This window comes from Falco naumanni, chromosome 10, assembly GCF_017639655.2.
Source record: "Falco naumanni isolate bFalNau1 chromosome 10, bFalNau1.pat, whole genome shotgun sequence".
NCBI lineage: Eukaryota > Metazoa > Chordata > Aves > Falconiformes > Falconidae > Falco > Falco naumanni.
Genome location: NC_054063.1, coordinates 12,686,558 through 12,711,530, shown reverse-complemented (window position 1 = coordinate 12,711,530; position 24,973 = coordinate 12,686,558). Strand labels below are relative to the sequence as shown.

Here is a 24,973-nt window from a genome sequence, read left to right as displayed (position 1 = left end):
ATTAGGAATGGAGAGGATTGTTCTGTAAAGGACATTGTCAGTTACAACGGCTGTCATCACTGCAAATTTCAGACCTTAAAAAGTTACGGTAAAATTTTTCACTAACAGCTATTCTAGACTGGGAATATGGATAGATTTTCTATATGCATTTCTGTGAATGTTTTCTGCTATTGCATCTTTCTGCACAACCGTAAATAATCATTCTGGACCACTTATGAAGAGGTAAAGTGACAAAAATATCAGTCTGCAAAGACTGTTTATCACCTGTAAGAAAAACGTGCTGTACGTTTAATACCAGGAAATGGTTCAGACAGTGTTATGCTACAGAACAGCAAACGGTAAACAAATCATAACTTAAGTTTACCTGTGTACTGTAGAATGTCAGCAAAACATTATTTGATTCAAGTAGGCATGAAAAGAAATGTTACAGCAGCACATCCAAAAACTGGACTGAATGACTTTATAAGTTCTGAAAAAGTTTTGGATCTGAACTTTCACAGGCATTGTGTTTTCCTCTGCAACCTGAGGCTAAAAATGGAAACACCATGAGAAGATTTTTCCCGAATTGCGGGCTCAACCACAACAGAAAATACTGGACGTTGTAAAAATGACAGTTGCATGAGCTTTCCACACAAAAGCACTTTTGGGTGGATTCAAAGGAGCTTTCAGACTGTCCTGTCCTTACTTAGCTGAACTTCTGAGGGTCCTATGTTCAATCACAGCTTCCAGTTATATTCTTTGTATATGGGTTGCTTTTCACAACTCAATAAATGAACATTTTAATGGGGAAAAAAAAAAAAAGTGATTCTCAGTTAAGCAGAATATTAAGATGCAAAGGGAGACCTGTGTGTCTTGTAAGAATAAAAAAACCCAAACAAGAAGCCTTTTAAAATCAAATATTAATATCTGCATTAAAGTTTTTACTCAAATACGGTAAGAATAACATATTTGGAGAATGAATTGAGGCATTATGTTGTTTATCATGTATCTTGAAACTATAACAAGACAGACTCTTACTCAGGTGAATTTATATGATAAGATAAACAGTCTATTAAAATGCTTCCAAGCAATTTTGCCTCACAGTAGAATTAGATGCTTTATTATATCTTTATTTCTTTGCAGTAATACAAAGAGCATAGGTCACTTTGAAAGTCTATCAACACCCAGATTTGATAGGATTGTTAAAAACTGATCCAGTTTACTTTTTCATGTTTTAGGTGTACTGTGAATCTCCCCCATAAACCATAGAAAAAAAAAGGTAAAAATAGTAAATTTAGAAAAGGCAGACACTGAAATTTCAGGAATGGACTTTGGCTGGTCACAGTTAGGAGGTGGTTTCCCTTTAGGTGTATCAGTAAAAAAATAAAATATATGACTAGCAGAAATAACTAAATTGCAGTTTAACTAAACTCTTTAAATCACTTAGACACATAATTTCAAGTGTAACCTCCCCACCCCCCCTCCCTCATGAGCTATTTGTGTCATTTGTCCTGTAGTTCTTGACAGAAATCAAAACTCCAAATAATAGTTAGTGTAACCACTATACGAGGCAAAACCAGCTAATTGGGTAAATACTCCTTCTGCTGACTGAATGATGTGCTACTTACAGTATCACCATCTCCTTTCAGATAAATCCATGCAATACAAGTAGTTCACATTTAGCAATAAAGTTGGCAATATGCTAATGTACTTGATGAGTGTGGAAAGGCTCTGTTGTTGCCAGACCTTTGACTTGAACTTGATAGGGCTGATTTGGCATTCAGCGACTGGTTACATTCATCAAGAGGTGAAGCTTCACAACAAAGATAATGTGGTGGAAGCAATTAGTATTCAGAACATCAATAATAGGTCTTTGGCGTGTGACTGTGAGCTAAGCAGGAATTTAATAATATCTCGTATGTAATACACTTTTTAAAAGCATATCAAAACTATTTCAGTTTTATACTGAAATATCCACCCACTTTTCATGTAGAAATATCTTTAAAATACACTCTAGTTTAATTAATCCAAGCTGTACTGATCTTCACAAATACACATTCCAAACTTTCAAAGCTTTCTAAAAGGTTAAATATATTTGCTCTCAATCAAAGTGCACAATGAAGTGGCAAAAGACAGTCTTCTACTTTTCTTCAGGAATTAGCTTGGCATTCTTAGCATTTGCAATTTTTGGCATCAGATCATGCTATAATGTATATAGAGGATGAGTCAAAAATAGGACAGCAGTAGTAGCCTCCCTCCACAGTTTCCATCATCTCCAGCAGGATCCCTGCCAAGAAATAAAATTATGACTGCACTAGCCAGTAACTTGGTATCAAGGACCCTGTCTCAACCCTAGTTGCCATAATTTGAATACGAGTTCTTATTTGAATATGAACTGTTATTTGAATACGAGCTCTTATTTGAATATGAACTCATTTGAATATGCTCCCTCTGCTGTCAGTGAAGCGAACAAACCCCGGGATTGTCGTTGCCTATCAAGGCAGTCCAGTTAAAGACACATCACAGGGAGCTGGTTTACCCCATCTGCATTGTAGCAGAGTAGGAAGAGCACGGTGAAATGCAGGATCACATCAGCTCCATTGCTTCTAGAAAATGCTTGATCATAAAAATGCTTTTGTGGCTTTTGTGACACAGGAAAAAATAAAACATTAAGTCACAGAATCATTCGCATTGCAAGGGACCTTAGGAGCTCATCTACTGCAAAATCCTGTTCAGAGTTGGGTCATTGCTGAATTTGAACCTAGTTGCTCAGTGCTTAGTCCTTTCAGGTCTTCAAAATCTCCAAGGATGAAGATTCCATAACCCTTTTGGCACCTTGTTTCAGTGCTCAATCATCCTTCAAGTGACTGTTTTTCCTCTTATATCGTTAAACCTCCTCTTCTAGTTTATGACTATTGTCTTTCATTCTCCCATCATGGACCCCCAAGGAGCCTGATTCATCCTAGTAGTAACCTCTTTACAGGTATTAGAAGGCAGCGATTAGGTGTCCTCAAAGCTCCTCTACTCCAGACTAAAGCTCACTTCCCACAGCCTCTTTGCACTCACCCCAGACCCTTGACCATCTTGGTCACCTTCCACTGAGCTCACTCAAGTTTATCAATTTCTCCCTTACATCATTCTTTGTGGTACAGTCTAAGTGCATATATAGCAATTACTACAAACAGTAAAAAATTAAGAAAAATCTATGTTGATATGAACACGTAGCCTCTACTGTATTTCTCTAAAGCTTTTATGAACCTCATGGAAGTCCATATTATTTACTACTTACTAGCCGATCTCCAGGATATAAAAATGGATGATTAAAACTATACAGATAACCTGTTTCCTGCTGAGAACAAATTGTTGTTACTGAAGTTTCGAAGTATCACTTTGCTAGCCAGGAAAATTCCTGACTGGAAATAAAAGAAACTGTTACTAAATGATGGGAAAATATATTTAAAAATATCTAACCTGTATTTTGTTTTCCAAAGAAATATGAGAAAAAAAGAGGGCTTAATCACGGAGAAAATCACTTAGAAATGAAATCTAATAATCAAAACCTGATTTGAACAGGAGATAGTTTAATAAAAGCCTAGAACCAAGTGAGTGTTATGTAGACTTATTTCTGCTCCAGGCAAACTTATTCACCAAGGTAATTTGCCAGAATATCTGAGGAGTTGGAAAGGTGTATTTTAAGTGAATGAAGTTTAAAGTTATATAGGAGTGGTAACAATTTCAGACAGACAGCTTACTTGTGTCATTCAGAAATTCTGATATTCCATCATTTTTCTATTCCTTATGGTATTTACAGGGTATTCATAAGGACAATGAGTTGTGTTACATCCTAGTATTACTTTCAACCATGCCTTTTTCAAGGAAATATTTGCTACCAGTTTTCAGTCGTGCCTTTACTTCGGACTTTCTGTCATCAGCTTATGCTTCCATGACTACAAGTCTAAGAGACTAGAATTCCTTCAAGCACAGTAAAGCTTTCTCTGTCACTTGGTCAGAGTACAGGGGAAAAAACCCAAAACCAAACACGAAAGCCAACTTCCCCTGCCCCCTGTGAATATTAGCTCAGATTTCCCTGCAGTATTTAACAAAAAAAAAAATTAAAATAAATTAAAAAAAAGCTTATTTACACTGGAAGCATTTCAAGAATATTTTTTCCTCATGGTGACTTGTACAATCATTACAATCATTTTATTTCTATGTTAGTGAAAGGACTAAGCACTGAATAACTCCTAATTAACAATTAGGAATTGTTAATTCCTAACACTTAAACTACAGAATATTTTTTTATAATATATTATTTATATTTTAGCCTGAGAGATTATTGTTCCTGCATGGATTCCCAGGTTAGAAAACCCAATTCTTTCTGAAATTCAAATCAATCCAGCCCTTTCAACTTTGAAGAAGTACCAAAACCGCTGTTGTTGTCAGGAGGGAAATATCCAAAATCAGTGAGAGTGCAAACAGTAAAGGAGAGTCAACTCTTATTATTGCCTTTCCATGGGCATTTTCAAGTCTTTTCCAGCCCACACCCAATGCAAAAATCCAAAGAACTGCCCTTCCTCTCATCTCCTGCACACTTTTTGGGAGGAGAGATGGTATAGCTCCCCAATATTGTGATGCAAAGAAGATCAGGGTCCTTGTCATAAATGGCAACCCCTCATTAGATATAGCCCTCTGCAGAGGTAACTGCCACAGATGTTTCATGGTATCTCCTCGGGGAATTAATCAGTGCTTGTAAGACCAATGAGAGGGACAGTATTTCTGTTCAGATCGATAATGTCCTGTTTGCTGTCCCAAAACGTAGCAGAGCCTCCACTGGTCAGCACAAGTCAGAGCAACGTGCATTGCACAGAGGAAATTCAGGCTTCAAATGGAAAGAGCAACTGGTTATGGGAAAACAGAACTAGCAAAGCTTAGTTTCTTTACACATTTATGACTTGGAGTTGGATTTGCACTGTACGAGTAGGCAAGGTGAAAATCTGTCATTCAACAGCTCAGCTGTGAGACATGGTTCATTCCTTCATGGATTCCTGGGTACCTAGTTAGACTTGTGCTTATCATGCTATACTCTTTCTACCAACCAATATATTTTCATGGGACTTGAATGACTTTAAAAAAAACAAACTACGTTATTTGTTATATTTCCTACTGAAATGAATTCACAATCTCAAAAAACTCCCAAACATACAGGAATACGTAGACAGGGATACACTTTGTTCTTTGAGGAAACAAACCCAAAAATAACCAATACAATTATTACGAAACTTTGATACCTTAAAGCTTTTATAACATCGTACAAAATATAAATATTGTACAGCCACACGAACAAGCCAGACTGCAAAGCCCAGCTCAGACACCCGTATAGTTTATGTTCATGGCTGATTTTTCATGTTGTCACAGAAGTACCACAGCCTATGGGTACATATCTAGTGATCAGCCATACATTAGCCAGAGGCCAGAACATCCGTGGTAGCAATAGCTTCCAAGGGCATTTTCTCTGGGACATCCCACCATCATTTTCTCAGTGGCAAAGGCACAAAACACCTTGCCTAAACCTATCAAAATGAATTAATGTTGCTATACTTACAATTTTATTTTGTTAACAAACAAACTACATCTATTAATACAAAATGCCTTTTTTTTGGCTTACAACGCAAAGCTGTCTTTCTGTGTACATGGTATTTTTTAATATAAGAGTTACTGAATTGGCCTATTTGCACAAGCAATGAAGAAAAAAAATATCTCTGAGGCACAGCAACATTAATGAATTAACTTTAGGCTAAAGGTTTTAACATTTCAATATTTCATTTAGTGGTTGATCACAGACCAACTCCCAGGAATACAAAGAGGCATCGTGGTTGTGACAGCATATAGAGAGTCAACATCGTGCTCCTCTTATCACATTTGAAATCTTTAAAAACGCAGAACCAGAAGAAATAGCACCTATAGAAATGACTGACCATTAACTCTTTTTGGGGACAACCTTTTTCAATTTATTTTACAGTTTGTTCAAGACTACCAGCCCATGAGAGTTACAAAAATAACTGAGCTACAGCAAAGTTGCAAACAAATTTGAAAAAATTTGTGAAGTTTGCAAAGAGCAAGAGAAATTATAGAGATTGTTTTATTGTGCCACACAAAACTATTACATCACACATTACAGATTGGGTGCCTTTACTTTATTGCACTTACGAGCTTTCTTTAAGCATTCTTAAGACAAACACCAAATTCTCCTTTAATAAACTTAGAGAACTGAGAAATGCAGACAAGAGTATAATGCATCTAAAAAGCCTACAGAGCAAAACAAAAAAATGTAAAGTAGAAAATAAAAAAGGGTTTGTTCACTAGTTATCTAAGCAAAACTTCATAATATTAAAAAATATTAGGGGGGCAAAACTTCAATAAAGAATGTCAGTGCAGTCATATCAATAGTGTAGGTAATATAAATTTCCCCCCCCCTCTTTTTTATATTGACAAAAAATCATTCTAATAACTATAGTTTGACAAATTATTCATAGTAAAGGGCTAAAGCTCTACCCAAGGTGTTTAATTCATAAATGGGTCTCAATTATTTTCATCTGTTACACTTTCTTCTATTCAAAATACCTTGACTGAATGGTTATACACAACATATAACAGCATGACAGAAAGTCAGATGGGAATTATCCATAAAACACTGAAAATTTCCCACTATGAAGGAAAGAAATAAGTAACCTTTACAAAGAAATTTAAGTTGTTCCACATTCTGCAAAAGATCAAGAACACAGAAGGGTACACAATAACTCTTCTAAAACTCTTAGCAGGAATGCACTGCTGCACTCTCCAAGGGCAATACTTGTTTGTCAAAAAAACCCAACACCACCACCTCTCCCCTCAGCTTCCTCAAAAAAACCACCAAAACAGCTGATAAAATCTGAGAGATTATATCAACTGATGGCTCTCTATCCCAACTTGCAGGTTTATAGATGATCTTTCACAATGATAAAAGAACAACAGGTTGTAATTGTCAAGGTTAGCTACAATCCCAGGTTTATGCACGAGGATTATACATCCTGAATTCTTCTCTGCTGGAAAGGTTTTACTTGGCAATAAAAGATTAAAAGTAACAGCCAGGGGCTCATCTCTAATACCTAAACCTGAAGACGTTTTTAAAGTACATATAATCTGAACATGCATCTGAGCCTTTTCCCTCTTAGTGTAATCCTCTTAGTGCTTTCTGTACCTCACTGAACTTGAAGATTCTGAAAATAAAAATACTGTATCTGGCACCTTTACCCTGAACTTCACTTTAAAAAGTCCCTCTTGAAGATATCACTTACATTTTATAATACAGCGTTAATTCCAGATGCCTTACTGTTGGATTCCTTCTTCCTGTTTTCTAATATCAAAGCCACAAGATACAAGCATGATTTCTGGTTTTAAGTTTGCATTAGCTATTCCTTTCACTTTTCTAATGTATTTGCAATAGGAATATTCAAACATTCCTGATTATAAAATGGCTTTGAGAGACATTAGATCACTGTGAGCTGATAAAATATAAAACCACTGCAAAATGAATCAACACTGTTTAAGTTGAGTATTTGGGGAAAAAAAATAAGCAAATTCCTATTCTGTTGCCAAAATGAAGTCAGATAAAACTAAAGTCTTCAAGTCATAGAAGCACTAATCACTTCTAGCATGCACTTCTTCTGCAAGCACCCTTCTTGCATGCCACCAAGAAAGGGAACAAACAATTCCCTTACTGTCTACTGAGTTGTATATACAGTAATGGAGTAATTAGATCAAGAATTTATCCAAAACTGATTGCGTTGTTGCAGTGATCATAGTGGCAAACTGCTGTGTAAATACTTTCTAACAAAATTATTTGAATTCTTCTAAGTCAACTAGCTTGTCCATTGCTGAGCCAGGAATAACCATAAAGAAGTGAAGGTCGTCCCAGTTCACTTTAGGTATCTATATCTGAGCCAATCCAGCCCAATGTAGAGATTACTTCTATTTCCAGTGATGAAAAATAAGCACCAATGGAGTGCAGTTCAGGAAACTTATTTAGAATTTTACTTTACAATTAAATTAGCAACACTTCACAGATGTGTCTTCACCTCTAATTAACTATAAAGGTTGTCTAGTTAACTCAGAGTACATAACTACTGCATACCACATGGGTTATCAATCCTAGTTCAGTACCTGCTTCTTAGGGATAAATTCCCTCTATTTTATGCTAGTAAAAGATTTAATTTGTACCTAAATTCCCAAGCATTCAGTTCTTAATACACTTGCTATCATATGCCAATTACTTCTGCATTGAGACCCTTTATGTAAAAAAATCATGGTATCTGAATACTATTCAGAAATATTATTCTATATAAATACAAAGACATGCTTCTAGTATCTTTTCCTCGAGATGTGTTTGACATGATTTCACTTCCAAATCTTACATGAAAACAAATCTTGTAAAAGTCTTTAATTCTTGGAGGATTCAAATTTATGGTACCTCTGTAAAGATTATCAGAACTCTAACAGGATCCTGCTGATACACAGGCAATGCAAGGGAAACTTAAGATCTAAAGTTACAAAAAACTCGGAAGTGAGAATCAGGTACATAAAATAACTCTTAAATAACATTAGTTTTATTATGTTGGAACAAAAATGGGTATACTGACCATCTACTGTATATAACAGCTTTTCATGTCAATCCTAGCCAAGGTGTAAAATGCCTGTTCATCTGTACACTAGAAATTTTCTGGGACTCCTGGACAAGCTTCCCAACTAAGGGTAAGCAAACACAAAGATTAATTTTTAGGGCTTTGGCAAGGATGTAATTTCTTAAACTACTGTTTAAATAACTGTGTTATTATTTAAGAATTCCTTTTTGACCTCATATTACTGTTTAGAAAACAGAACAAAATGTACCAAAAAAGACATAATTAAAGTGTTTTATGATAGCATAACAATAATCATCATAAAGCTGAAGTAAACAAAACCATAAAAAAAGGATGCAAATTCCATGCCATCCTTGCAGTTAAACTGGACCAAATAAGGAAGACATTATCAACTAATTCTGTGTTTCCTCTGACCCCAGATGTAGCATAAAGCAGTACTCAAACCATTCCAAACAATCAAAATGAAAATGACTCCAGGGATTACGAGTACAGTGATGTTCCAGATACATTTCCCTCTCTCAGCTTCTAACACGTCGTCCAAATCACAGGCTCTAGAGAGCAAGATAATGATGGCAAAGCAGTTTTCTGGTATTGTGTCTCCAGAGGAACACAAGGTTTCCTGCAGGCTTGGAATTTGCCATGAATTTCACTGGCAGGCAGGTTTGCCCCCCTTATTGTAGCCCACACCCAGCGGTATATATGCCCCTTCTTGAAGTTTCTACCATTCCCTGTGAAAAGTTAGTGCTATCCCATACCAATATAGAAACAGAAATAGAGTTCATCCTGACAGATATATCCCTGGGGTTTTCATCATTATAGAATAAAGTTGGATTCTGTACCCACACATGAGCCAATCCCGCAGGAAAAGCTGTGCATTCCCAGCGAAGGACTGCGAAAGTTACTCCTGGCACTTCAGCAAACCTGGGCATGGGACAGATGATGGAAAAGGATATGGGCTAAGGAAACACTGTGGCTACTTGTTATAGATGCACACAAGAATTATATTAAATAATTGTATAAAACCAGAACTCTTCAAACCTCAACTACCCTTCACAAAGCCAGGCAGTGAGCAACAGCAACGAAAGACTTGAGAATTATAAGTTTAGGCTATTATTCCTGTAGATAATGGACTTTCTTGGCTAGCACTTAAAAATCAATATGTACGTCTAATAATGGAAATATAGATCCTAATTCTGCAAAGCACATACATTTCTGTCTGCCTGTTTTGACCATAAGGAGAATCCTGAAACTGAATGAAGCTGCTCACATGCTTAAGGTTGACTACTTGGAACTTGGATATGCAAGTACTTACAGGATCAAGATTATTAAGGCATAAAAGTGCACCTAAGGCATTAAGAAACCTAAGCAGCTCCTGCTTTAACATATTTGCAATTTTAACTTAAGATACATTTTAGCAAATGTCAAAACAAGTGTCTTTTTTTTCCTTTCTCCAATTTCCAGTAAGCACTGGATTGAAATAACCTATTAAACTTTTGCAGACAGGAATGAAGATAGTGTCCCATTTATTGTAAGACACATCCTCTCATAATAAGGATGTAATTAACTTATTTTTGTACCTGTTGAAACCACGAAAAAAAGGTGATAAAGTAATGTTGTACTACATTATTATGAATCAGCACATTTCTAAGGAGATTTGCAAGGCTAGCTTTTCAATGTTTTAATTTATTTTTTTTAAGTCTCTTTCCCCCACTCTTTCTCTAGGCCCGATCATTTTATTGTGTCAGAGAACTTCGACAAAGTGGGAATTAATGCCCTTGTCACATCCAATCAGCAGATAAACATTGGGATTCAGAAAAGTTTTATAAATACACTGTAACACCACTGTTTTCAGCTGCAGTCACTCTGTCAAAGGTCAATCTCAGAACACGATTTAAGGGAGACCTGGAAATAGAAATAACATCAAAGCTGACCTTTGAGTAAACTCAAACAGCTGCAAAGGCAGTAATGAGATTATTTGTAGAGACCCAGTAAACACAGCAATGACTCTTCTGCAGAGTGAATTAAGACAGGAAATAAAAATGCAGTATAGGTTTCTGTATACATTGGACAGAAAACTAACAACCTAACAGCTACTTGCTGGTATTGGTTCAGATGCTAACTCTCTCAGCAGCCAGCTTGTTGTCTTTTTTTAACCTATGGAGTTGCTCCCTATAGTCTATGTGATTCCTATCTTAGTCCTAGGTTTTATACCAGCACAACTAAGAAGCGTTTGGAAAGACAGGTACTTAACTATATCTTCAGTGTAAAGTCAACAATAAAGGTGATGGCTGGTTACTATTCGTGATTTATAAGTGTTATATACATCTTTAGATAAAATATTAGGAAATTAAGCATATTTTAATATTATTTACCTGAACTACAGTGCCGAAGTATCCACTGAAGGCTGTTAGTGTTAGATGACCTCTTAGATAGTTATATATCTGAAAACATTCAGTCTGTTAGAAACTAAAAGTAGGAACAAAGTGTTTTCTTTTTATTAAGGGTATCGTAAGGACTCGTCTTAAATTCATTGATTATTTTCAGATACAAGTGACAGCTAAGATAGGTATTATTCAGATAAGGGTGGAAAAAAAACTTGTATGTCTTTTCCTTCAACATTTTCCACTGTGTACATTTTCTAGTATTTTGTGCATAAATGGTTTCCACTACGCTGGCATTTATTTTCCTGTTGTCAATTTGGGTATTTCAGGCAGATAATCAGAAATCAAGGTTAACGGTTGAAGGGCTTCTTGCATTTTTGGGGAGGAGGCTATTGGTTTTTAAATCCTCTTTTTTTCCCTGGGTTTATTTGGTATGTTTGGTTTTGACTTCAGGGGTATTGGGAGGGCAGCTCAACTTAAAAACCGAATAAAACTACTTTTAATTTACTCTGGACACATTAGCCAGTATTAGTTGCCAATTTGACTTTATAGTAAGAATTATTTAATGGTCTGAAAATAACTTCATAATACAGTAAGAAACACACACCAACACATGTAAAATAAAAATAAGTTGTATAAAATGTGTTATTTGCACAATACATTATGGTCCTTTAAGTAAATCCATCATAGATTGGGGGGGGGGGGGGGGTGTTGGGCGGGGAGTAAAACTAGTTTTGAAATCCAACTACTGCAACCATTCCTTTAATAATCATGTTATAGTCCACCTTCAATTTTTCCATTAAATTACTAACTAGTATTTTGTTTGTTTGTTTAAAGCTTGTCATTTGAGTATGGATATAAGGATAGCCAAAGCCATCCTTTTCTGATACATGAAATTCAGTCAAATTGGCCTATATAAATAAGAAAGTAAAATAAAAGGAATAATATATTTCAATTAGAATCTTTTATGAACAATGACTGGAAGATGGGCCACTGAGTATTTTGAAGATTACTTCCCAGTTTTAATTGAGTCTGAATTTACCTAGAGTATTACTGAACACAGATTTGGCACAGGCATTTTTAAAAATCAATTAAGACTTTTTAAAGGTAACTCATTGCTTAAGGATTTAGACAGGTACTTGGTAGTTTTTTCAAAAGTGCACAGTCACTTAATACATTTCATTTAATCAGATTTAAACATTTCAAGGTGATTCTGGAAGGGAAAAAAAAAAAAAACAAACAAACCAAAAAAAACCACCAAACCACCAAAACCACAACAAACAAAACCAGAAAGTCTGATCTCACCTTTCAGTACCTAAAAAGCCTTTAATTCTCATAGCATGCCATTTTCATTTAAATGGAATACTCTACAGAATTATTTAATTTACTTCACTATTCCTCCTGCACCCTTAGCTTGTTTTTATTCAAGATTAAGAAATTAACCTAGCTTTGATGCTATTCTTCATTTTTATTTAGCTTCTGAGTAGCAATGGAGATAATTAGCATATGATGTTATTTTAACTTAAGAATGTTTTATGTATTTCAGCAAAAGATGTGGCTAAATAGTTCTGAAGCTGCTAAAACAGACATTTAAGAAACCAGAATTATGAAAAGTATTTGGGCTACAAAAAAATAATAGTTTAAACCTATTTTAAGGTTTAAAATTGGAAAAAGGATGTTCCTTCTGCATGGCAGAAAGGACATTCAAATCCATTTACAAAGCTTTTTCGACACTTCAGAACTCGTACTTCCACTGTAGGACATCACGGTTCTCACTTTTCCCAAGTTTACTTGTGATCCAGTAATATGGATAGCTTTTGACTTTTCCTCTAGGAACATGAAGAATATTTTAGTATTATGTGATATTTAACAAAAGCCTGTATAGAACTAAAATTCTCTTTCAGTATTCCACTGACACATCACTTTTCTGAAGTTTTAATGACTTTAAGGGTGGGGGGTTAAAATAAAATAATTACTACAGAACCAAAACCTATAGTCTAACTGACTGTAATTTAACACAATTTTTGTTCATCGGGTTAGAGAAACTTAATAAGAAATAGCCCCAAAGTGTTAATGCAAACAGTCAATTCACGAATTCACAACTAGTTTTAGATGCGAATCTAGAAGTTTCCTGCCAACAACGCAGAACTTCACAGTACTTCTGTATGACCAAAACACATCGCACAGCAACAAACTGATGGCGCATATACATTTTTCCATAGGAAATGGATAATTCTATGCAAAGAAGGATACGCCCACAGAATTACAAGGACGCCAAGCACGGGGAGGCTGTGGCACGGCTGGGGTGTGTCCCAAGGGGGGACGGCAATGCTTCGGTGGGCCAGTCCATGGAAAGCTTTACCAGTTTGGCTTCCCTTCGGCTCTGATCGGTGCTTAAGAGGTTAAGGCTTTATTTGTGCAAACAGAGGGAGAGCGCGGGGAATCGCGTTGGCCGCAGCTCCCCGAGTCTCGCTTAAGATCCTTTTCAATTACCATCCATTTCTCCTTTAAAAAGGGACAAAAAAATAGAGGAGTGGAAGCAGGTCAGGGCAGCCTGTGACAATGACAGTGTGATGGGCTCGGGCCCCCTGCGGCGTTTCCATCTGCTATCATTAAGGTGACTATTCAGACATGAAAAAATCCCTCTCGCTGCGCTGACAGGCAGGCATCACGGGCCCTGACAAGGCATTAAGACGGAGAGTAGACACAGAGATGTCATATCCCGCAAACAAGCCCGCCTCAAACGCAGGCCTCGCAAATTTTATTGGAATTTAAAACAAAAACCGAAGGGCGTTTTACCTGGAGGTTATCAAACTTCCCGGCGCCTGGGCTGAGCAGGGGGGCCGCTGCTGGCGGCCCCGAGCCCCCAGCCCTGCCTGCAGTCTGGATCAACGCAATATCGGTATTGATTTATCCGGCCTCACCCTCCGGGAAAAGCGGGGTTCGCTGCCTGCCCTCCCCCACCGACGGGCGGGGGGCGAGGGGCACCGGCAGCGGGAGGGCGGCCGGCGGGACGGGCGCGGGGCGGCCGGCAGGGGGGGCGCCAGGACCGCGAGCCAGCACCGCCCCCGCCAGCCGGGCCCCCGCCGGCCGCCACACGGCCACCCCCCACACGGCCACCCCCGTCCCCGTCCCCGCGGGGCCGCCGGCGAGCCCCCGGCCGGGCCGCTTCACCCCCGACGGCCGCCCGGCTCCAGCCCCGCTGCCGCACGCCGGCTGCCCCCCCGCACGGCGCCGGCAGGTGGGTCCGAGTCCCAAGCCCTCCGCCTTTCGCCACCCTCTGGCTACAAAGCCGTGTCTGCAAACGCTGCCGACCCCCGACGTGCGGTTACATGTACTTGGGGGGGGCTCCAGCCACAGGCCTGGTGCAAGCTCTCATCGCCCCCTCTGCTCTCCATGCTCTCCTCCTTGCCCAAAAACCTCCGCTTCCTCACTTTTGCAACTTATTCCTTAGCCATGTGATGGATTAGGCTAGAAAATGGATCCTTTGGGTCTCGTTTTTTTCTTAGGATAAGAGAGAAGGGGGCAGTAACATGTGGACCAAGTGCGGAGGGCCAGGACTAAACCAGCTCCATCACTGGACAAAGCGTTCCCATGCACCGTGCCCATCCCACCTGCCCGCTGCGTCACGTTGTCCCCCAGCCTCACCCAGCACAGGCACATTGGGAATGAATGCTAAGGGGAAGGCTGGTTAGGCAGAGCAATAGATCAAATCCATAAGTTACCCATATTAAATTTCCCATCTGAGCTCAAGAAAGGGGAAGGGGATATACACATATATAGGCTTCCAAATTCTTAAATAATTCAGTTCCACGATTGTGGGAAGCTACTGGAAGCGAACACCAGACACCAAACAATGTTTTCCAGACTGGTACACCAGTTGCCTTGGTATTCTGATACCTGTGAATTAATTAATATTAATCAGTTCTATCTTTGAAGTATCCAACAATTACTCATGGAAAGAGAAATATAATACCCTAATAAAGTTACATTTTTTGTTCACTTAATCTTATATGCTTCTTCAGTCTGTAGTAATACAAAAAATGCATTTGTTTGAAATCCAAGTTTTTCTATAAACGTGTTTAAGTTTAGTTGAATCACTGGTTTATATATCAGATATCTATATAGGAAAAGATAAAGTAGAAAGCTATGGATAGTGCATTTTGCTCCATCCAGTTACCAAACGGAGGCATGACAATTTAAATTTCGGTAGCCACTACAGCTATTTCGGCTGCTGGGTTAAAAGGAGTTCTTGGCTCATTTAGAAGAAATGAGATTTTAAAAGTTGGGTCATCTACTCTAAGCAAGTTGTTAAAGATTTTTCTATAATCCATGAGATGACATCGGCACCTACCTGGGACAATTCACACTGGTTTTAGGATAAACAAGATATTTTGCATCACTCTCTCTTTCTCTCTGTTGATAACATCAACAGCTTAGACAACCAAATTATTAGGTATTTCATTGCTATTAGCAGAGACTAAAACCCAACCAGCCATCACTGTCTTTTACATAGGAGTATTGTAGCATGAATTCCAATGCAAAAATGTAATTTCCATGCAAAAATATTATTTTATTATCATTAAAACATTGGAATAATGAGATATATAGACAACACATCGACTACTGATGACGCAACCATGATTGCCAATACATCTCCTGATGGAATAATGAGGAGCTTTTTTCTATGAAGTATTCATGCAAGGCACATCTGTGCCTTATCCTTCCTCATCTTTCCACCAGTTGAGCTTATCTGACACCATTTAAGTCCTCCCCTCAGGAAACTCACCACAAACAAACCACTTGAGACAACAGGAAAAATATAAACCCACTTCTTGTCCTGTCAAGATTTCGACAGATTCGTTCTTAGAGATGCAAATCTTAAGGGAAAACCAAATAGTTTTATTTGTTTTAAAATGAAGTCAGGAAAAAAGCACGAGACGTATCTACATGTCACCTCTAGGAATACCCTGTGCTAAAAACCAAACCAACCCACCAGCAGAAGAAAGATCTACCATAAGAGCTAGACTTCTTCCACCACCTTAATCAACATGGTTTCAATTCAAAATCCTTTCACTAGCATTTGAAATGGCAAACGACCACAATGGTGGCCCCAGGCCCAAGGGCTGGGATGGTGAAAACCCTGAACATCATATTTAAGCAGTTACAAAGACCGAGGTCTTAACAAACCTCTTCAGAATTTTGGAACCATTGAGTGTGAGGACACTGGAGCCTTATCAGCCACCATTTATGGGCAGAGGTCTGCAACCCTTACATACATTGACTGAGCTGTGAACAAAACCACGTTCCCTCTACTCTAGCAGGTAGCTTACCAGGACTGGCACCAAGACCTGGGCTACAGAGGGCTTTGAATGACAAGCAGGTCACCTAAACCTCCAGAGGTATATCCAATGTATTATTTTATTCCTGGACAGGGAGGAGAAATAACTCTCCAATGGAAGGAGGTATGGGATTGCCAAATTCATCCTGGTCTCCCTGCTAGACAAAGGCTACTTTTTCCCCACTGTGAATGTAGGATTGTAGATGCCAAGTGTTAAAATGTTTAAAAAAAGGAAGATTAGTTTGCACAAACAGTGAGGGGAAATCACAGGTACATCAATAAAAGCAAATATACCAGCAAGGAAATTTACAGGGAAGGATAGAGCATGTTACATACAGAATAGTAAAGAAACTGACATGAACTTCAAGAAACCATCAAGAAAAGATCAAAGTGTAAATAAGATCATGGGGTCCTTTCCTATTTTTACTACTTGTTTTATGTGCCTTTTATGTGTGGAGGAAATAAATAAATAATCTTCCATTTGAACTTTAATCAACTCAGATTCCAGAATAAAAGGGCTTATAGGTAGCAATCCCTGTTGTTTCAACAAGGGGTTCCATCCCCAGAGACCTTTACAGTAAAATGTAGGATCATTCGTCTACAATAACACAGGTTTCATTGACATCGAGTGGTGCATTGACTCCCTATATAAAGGGATGTTTAATCTAGCAGACAAAAGTAGTACAAATCAGGTACAATTTGGAAAACAAAGCAGCATGTATTTATTTTTTTTAATGATTACGTAATAACGTGATGAATTTTTACTAGACAAAAGCTGTAAAGCGACTGGTATCTTTGCAAGGGAAGGACTGTACATCAAGTAGGAATCACTGAGCAAAATCCTGAGCTCACCTACCTTTCTTGGTTTTCTGGCTGCAAATCGAGCATCTGAGAATGATGAACAGTATCTTAAAGCATCTAAACGTGTTCATATGAAAGGTATCTTTATTCATAAGCATCCCTCGACAATTTCATGTCATAGTCATGCTGTGTAGAGGTCGTCACATACTCCATCCACAAAAAAATAATTTAAGATTTAATAGTCTAAGCTATTTGTCACTGCCCTTCAACTGAGATATAAGCATTTGAGAACTCTTGGTGGGTTCCATTCAGTGTAAAATAGGTTTGTCTAAGTGTGCAGACATTAACATCATCCCAGCCCCAGCGAACCCAGATGCTGTTGGAACGAGTAGTGGTAATCCAGCACATGCCACGTGGCTTTGAGAAGATCTGCTTAAAACAAGCCTGATGCTGATGGCTTGCAAGAATAACTTCCACTGTTTGCAGTACTGATAGGGCAAAATTGACATTAACAGCTGCAAAGTTTAATAATATCTCTAACGAAAGTGTTAATAACACACCGTAAAGGAAACTGTGCTGCAAAAATGAAGAACAGTGACAGAAACTGAACAGTGGTGAAACATTGACAGAGAAGAAACAATTTTGGATTAGACAAATTGAATTTTACAGGTACATATTTTCACAGTATAATCCCTTCAAGCAGTTCTTGGATTAACCTATTCACATCTGCGAGTGGAATTATTTAACCTCAGGTTCTTCTCACATCAACTTTGGAAACAAAAGGTAGCACTAGTGGTGAAGCTTTCAAAGGTAAATCTTAATCTAGAGAAATAAAACTAAACAACAGAGATCAGTCACGTAACAGGGAAACCCTTGTTTACTAAAACAATTATGGGAATACTAATCAACTCTGATACAGTGTTTTTGTATCTGTCCCTGAGTCTCTGTTAGTAGATCTCTGGGTAGAACTGTTCTCCCAGAAACAAAAAAAGGGACAAGCAGAACGAAATGAAAAGTCCCACCAGGGAAGGAATGAAAGCACAAGGCATCACAAACACAGAATATTTCAAAAGTAGCAGCTCCATGTTCTTTCTGTTGTTATTGCTTATTTATTGAACTCGGCAATAAGCTGCTTTCAAACACCTTAAAGTATGCATTTATTAGATTATTTTCCCCTCCCAAGAGATCTCACTCAGTGTACTTGGTTCATGATAATTGACATAGGAAGTCTCAGATGTCAGTTTTCAGTTGATCTAGGCTTTTTGTCATCTTGAGTAACAACTTAGTATTTTGACTTGGCTACAATAAATACTCCTATAGACACTCGATTCTGAAGAACACTGTATGAAACAGAACTACTGATAAAAACTACATTCAAAACTAGTTTATACAGGAATGTGGATATAGCCCTGACTGCAATTTAAAAATAAATTTTGGACAAATTTTTGTGGTTTGCCAGAAGTTATCACCACTGAAAAACACTCTCAGAAAGAAAAGAGAGATTTGTCTCTAGCTTAAAGAGGTTTTCAATAAAGAGCTTCAGGAATGGAGCCAGCTTCTGCCAGCTGCTTTCAAAGCAGATGAATTTTCAACATATAACAAGAATGATCACTAGTTAGCTTTTTTGGATGATGGTGTTTCAATGATGCCAGAGCAATTTGATTCAAATACTAATTCTTTAATGGATCCATTCATTCTGTTTTTTTTCCAGTAGTCTTACTTGAGCATAGATCAGTTGCAGTAGATTCTACTCTAGGCTTCCCTGGAGCCAATGTTACTGATACAACAATGAACTTCAGATTAAGGAAAGACACCTACTTACAGAAAACATGGGAATTTACACAAAAACTCTCATCTGACCAACTCTGTGTTGACAACAGAGCTTTTAAACATCTCTCTGCATAAGGGTTGGACTATAGAATAGGCTATCCTATCAGAACAGCCCTGTAAGTTAATGTTCCCATCAAATTGGAAGAAAGTATTATAGTTACCATGAAAGTGTCAAGCATTTACCACTTTTTTGAAAAGCAGTTGCCAGAAGGGGCACAAAAGAAAATGCAATCATTTTCAAAACCAAATACGTACATCTGGATACAAAATTCAAATTAACAAAGTGATATTATATGACCACCTGGTTAGACAAGGAATAAAGAGGTTTTGTACACATTATTTTCACCAAAAAATATGCCAGCTATGCAAGGAATGAGCTAAGAAAACACAGCAGGAGGTAAATCAGCTGCTTACTCAAAGTCAATTGATAGAAAGAAGCCCATTAAGATCGTTAGCTACCTATGGAGGAGAAGTGCCAGCAGAAGCTTGTACGAGGGCTTGAGTCCTATTGTCACTTGCCCTCTGAGATTCCTTCCTGTGCATCCGTGTCATGACTCTCTCGGATGTCTGAGCACAGCAAGCACCTGGCAATTGCTACCACTGTGGCGTAGGAATAGCCCTACATATTGATTCCCTGTGGTAATCCTAGTGGTCACCAAAGCTGTAAAAGCCCGATTTTTCTAAGTGAAAGCCTGAAATCATTTAATTCTGAGCCATCTAATACTTGAATTCAAAGTGGTCATTTACTTACCCTTTTAATAATAGCTTTGGATTGATTCTCAGAGTAATTTCCCAGTTACTTTTCTTTAATAAAGTACTTCTTCCCATGTGCTTTTGTCACCTTCATATACCTGAAAAACAAATATATGCAAGTTAAAGATGCCAAAGAAAACAACAATCAACTCTCAGTAATTATCTGAATGCATCCACATTAGCATTTTTATTTAGAGCTAGATAAGCACCGTCGAGGCAGATCTCCTAGCTATTCCCACTTCTCACACTCCATTTCATCCCATGTCTTGGAGCATGAAACTGGATTCTCTTCGAATGAAGCTAAGCAGAACATTGCGTTAGAGCAACACATCTGATGTTCTCCAACCACAAATAAGGCATTCAGGCTACAGAGTACACACAAGTCAACCAAGTAAAACCTTCCAAATTGCATTTAGAGAGATTGCAGGGCTATCAGCATCCATTCCTTTGCTCTGCAGAGCCTGTCACAGTATTTGCTAGACGTAGATACTGTGCACAACTGTCAGCATTCCTCTGAAAGTTTTTGCCTTAAAAGAGAGTAAGGAGGCATTTGAAAACTCCATAGCTACTGCTATTGAAGGGAAAAGGTAGCATTATAATCTTGGTATTTTGTTCACTTGAAGTACCATACCACTGTATGAAAAAAATACCAAATCTGAAAAGGCTTCTAGTTTATAAGATGGTCTTGAATACAATGTTCTAAAGTATCTGTTACACAAAGCCTGACATTCCTTAAACCCATCAGATATTTCACAACTTTTAACTTCTGTACTTCATATTTTAGGCTCACAGCAACTATTTGTCTTTCATATGAAAAAAATGGTGCTTTCAGCATAACAACTGAAGAAATGCAAGGCCAACACAAAATTCAGGGCTTTCTCTATACGGGCACTGAGCTTCATATATCAGCATATATATGCTGACACCTTTTTAGATGCTCTATAGGTAAGGATTAACACTGCATACGGCACTGACTTTCATTACTGCAATGCTTACTTTTTGTGCTCCCTTTTTTTTCTTTTTTAAAAAAGGTACCAAAAAAGGAAATATAACATTTCGGTAGTTTGCATCCTGTGAGGACAGCAAGAGTGATTTCGTTTTACATCACCTCACAAAAGACAGTTATAATCATGTCCCAGTCTAGCACGTCTCCTACAGCTTGAAAGGGCTCTGGCTGAAAAGCCACAAGGGTGTTAAGCCTTAAGGATATCCTTATCCAGCATCTTCTGCAGCTGAGAACAGGTGATCCAAAGGAAAACCTCCAGAGGGAAGATACTGCCCATACTGCCTGACCCTGACACATTCGAAGAAGAAAACGTGAAGGACAAGTCCTCTTCTCTGTGACTGGGAACAAGTTTTCCTCCCAGCAAATTTGGTTTCAATGAACAGGGTCTTTCATCCCATCCTTTGCAACCCATGGATGGTGGAAAGCAGCAGGTAGCCAGCACCACAACGTGCTTGACAAGAACGGAGTCTGAAGTGGAGGAGAAAACCCTGTCAAAACACCTAAGCAACAAGGAGAGAAGTTCTAAATGCCTGGCACTGCTGAAAGAACTTCCTTCCCTTTGATCCAACCCTTTAACCATTATAGGGGTAAAGGACAATAAAAATACAAGTCACAGGCCTGGATCACAGCAAACAGGTCTTAACAGAGAAAGCAACAACAATTTGTACTTTCTGATTTACTTAAAAAAAAAAAAAAAATCACTGCTCCAAAAAAACCTGAATATTAATTGGAAGTCCTTTATCATTTAAGTTAACAAGATTATTCTTTTGAGAGGGGAAACAAACACTTGTTCATTCTCACCGAGTTAACTTTCCATTCTACATCTCTGCTTTCCCTTCAATATTACAGCACCCAGGAAGAACAAAAAATTAAAGTGAATCCATTTACTGCTAGATAGATCTTAACCTATTCAGAAAATATTTAGACTGTTTTCTATATTTTTTACTTGCCACATGGTACAAGAACAACATACATCCAGTTTTTTTCAGATATTTCAGTGTCCTTTTTGATTCAGAAGAAAATTTAAATACTTAATACAGTCTTTAAAACATCCTTAATCCAGAGGATAACTATATGTTTAACCCCATTCTTACAGAAGAAACTGGTTTAAAGCAAAACTGGTTTAAGGGCCAGATGGGGATAGTTTGCTGAAAAAAGTTTGTATGTAAATCGCAACTACTTTAAGATCAAAGTCTTAGAATTCCACGTTTTAGGTATTTTTAAAAAGATATATTTACTTCAATCAGCTCAAGTAAACCAGTTCACATAGCTGATATGAACCAGTTTGGAAGCTGCCGTCTACGCCTTCCAGTTCTCATAGATCTTTATTCAATTCTCCGTGCTGCAAGCACACTGCATTTACCCAGAACTGGTGCAAGAGATAGTTTCCATCCTTGATGCAATACAACTCAATACAGATACACAGACCACCCATAAAGTTTATCTGTAAAGTTATCTCAAAAGAATAAAGAGAAAATTCAACCCTGAAGAGAAGTTTGAAATCTTTCAATATATTTAGGAACTGAAAAGTATGAAAATGGGATGCAAAGAATTTCTTGTTTGTTGTTTTAAGTACATAACACACACAAACACATATATATACACATCTATATGTACATATCTGTTTGATCTCAGTAATAAAAAAAATAGACAAACTGAACTCTGTTTTTAACTGAAAGTCTAGGTTCATTCAGCTATGCTCCAAATTGAACCTTTCATCTGTAATCTATGAGGAGAATCAGGCCATTGGTGAAAAACGCTAATCAAAATGTAGAGTCAATGCATAATTTTGTCAATGAAATAATTTATGAAATCATGATTAAAAATGGCAGATAACAAATGCAAAGCTTGCTAGACAAACAGCTAAAAAATGTTGGTACTATACTGTTGCTGTTTAACCCCAGCCAGCAGCTCAGCCCCACGCAGCCACTCGCTCATTCCCCTCCAGTGGGATGGGGGAGAGAATTGGAAGGGTAGAAGTGAGAAAACCCGTGGGTTGAGATAAAGACAGTTTAATGGGCAAAGCAAAAGCCGCACATGGAAGCGAAGCAAAGCGAGGAATCCCTTCCCCCCTCCCCAGGGGCAGGCAGGTGCCCAGCCACCCCCAGGACAGCAGGGCTCTGTCACGCGTAGCAGTGACTTGGGAGGACAAAGTGCAGTAACCCCAAACATCCCAACACCCCCCTCTTCCTTCTTCCCCCAGATTTATATACTGGGCATGTCATTCTATAGTATGGAATATCTCTTTGGCTAGTTAGGGTCGGCTGTCCTGGCTGTGTCCCCTCCCAATGTCTTGTGCACCTTCCCACTGGCAGAGCATGGGAAACTTGAAATGTCCTTCACTTAAGTTAAGCACTACTTAACAACAACTAAAACATCAGGATGTTATCAACATTATTCTCATACTAAATCCAAGCCACAGCATTGTGCCAGCTACTTAGAAAAAAATTTAACTCTATCCCAGCCAAAATCAGGACATATACCATTAGGTGACACCTGGGTGTTTCGAATTCACCTAAACCAGCAAAGTACACCAAAAACACATCATTGTTAGCATTTCTGTATGTATACAGCTATAACTATCCTTTAATGTCATACAAAAAAAGAAAATAATTTGTATTCAAATCAGAGCTAGCAACCTTCATCTATAAATCAGGACCTATATTCCCTGTAGACATATGACGTAATATCTTCGCATTCCACAGACGTAAGCACTGGCACCTCAGAATAATCTAACCTGTGAGTGCAAGCACAGAAGGATTACAGCAGATTGTGCTGCACAGCACTTATGACAAGAATGCATTGTGTGTTGTACTCTTCGTTTATCTCATTTTTTATTAAAAAAAAAAAAAACAAAGCACAGAATATGCTTCTTTACCTACAGTATGGTTTGGTCAAATATGATTTAATTAAGTCAGTCTGCACACATGCAATGCTTGATTCAATGACAATTTAAGATGAATAGCCAGATACATCAGAATTATGCAAGTGATTAGACAAGTATTCACAGTGTACTGCAGGGGAGGGTGGTGGACTGCACAGCAAAACAAACTTTTTACCTTGCATCTATTTTGCGATGGAGTAAGAACTAAACATAAACCAGATAACAATCAAATACAAAGCAACCAGAAATCAGAGGTCAAAATTGCACCAAACCCAATAAATAAGCATCTCGCTTAGCAGCTCAGCTCTATGTGCAACCACATCTCCTCCCCAAACTGCACACCCACCCACCTCCCCTTGCTTTTCTTTTATCAGTTGACTCTGAGCTGTTAACTACTTGATTAATTCTTCTACGGGACTTGTAAAGAAGTATTATTAATTGGAGGAAGTGGGAAAAAAATCTTGTCAGAAAAACTAGTGCTGAAAAAATACACACTGAGACTAATTGTACAACATACAAATGTGTTGGAAGACATTTTTATGACTGTAATATATTTGACATATAGTTTTGATTGAACATGAGCATATACATGATGTTTCAAACAAAAGCTATTCAAGCCCTATTCCTGCTCATACTAAAGTCAATAGCTGAGTTCTGTTGTGATCTATGAATAACCTAAGTGTAGTGGTGTTGTTTGTGTGGAATACATTCGATTCAATCTGGACTTCTTATGCATAAGATGAAAATATATTTCAGCATATTATAATGTATCCATCTTAAGTACCTCAAGAGAGTACAGTCCTAAAATAAAAATCAGAACTATTGCTTGAAATGATGAAACCTATTAGAAAAATCCACCACCAGCTGTTCTGAAGACCAAAATGGTTCATAGAAACAAAAAAAGGTGCAGGTTTCTGCCTGCTGAAGTTGCCTGTTGGCAGTTACTCTTCCTCTGCAGTTTTGAGATTAAAACCACAAGTATTCCTTCTCACAAAAAAACACGCAGCACTTTTGACAGAAAGGGTTAAAATTTTCATAAAAATGTTCACTCCACACTCAGTCCAGGTGTAACACAAAGGTACACTCAAGGCAGAAGTCATCCCAAATTTTAAAAAGAACTGAAGGGTTTTGTTTTTTTTTTCAAAAAGGGACTGATACAAGATGGCAATTATATTTACAATAGATACCTAAGATCCCAGTACCTGCTAACGAGCAAGTGTTCCTCTTAATGTAATAAAAACAGAGTTAAGTGAATTATTTATGTGCTTCAAGTTAGAAAAAAACATTTCCATAGCTCTCAAAATCATATTTCTTAGACAAAAA

At 37.9% G+C, this 24,973-nt stretch overlaps 1 long non-coding RNA gene across 3 annotated transcripts in view; it reads right to left on the bottom strand.

Annotated features, from left to right (window-relative positions):
• The window catches only part of LOC121095272, a 192,353-nt gene that overhangs the window by 81,061 nt on the left and 86,319 nt on the right, over positions 1–24,973 (bottom strand). For all 3 annotated transcript variants that reach the window (XR_005830042.1, XR_005830041.1, XR_005830043.1), the window contains exon 5: positions 19,759–19,858. This is a non-coding gene — a long non-coding RNA (uncharacterized LOC121095272). The remainder of the gene's footprint in view (positions 1–19,758; positions 19,859–24,973) is intronic.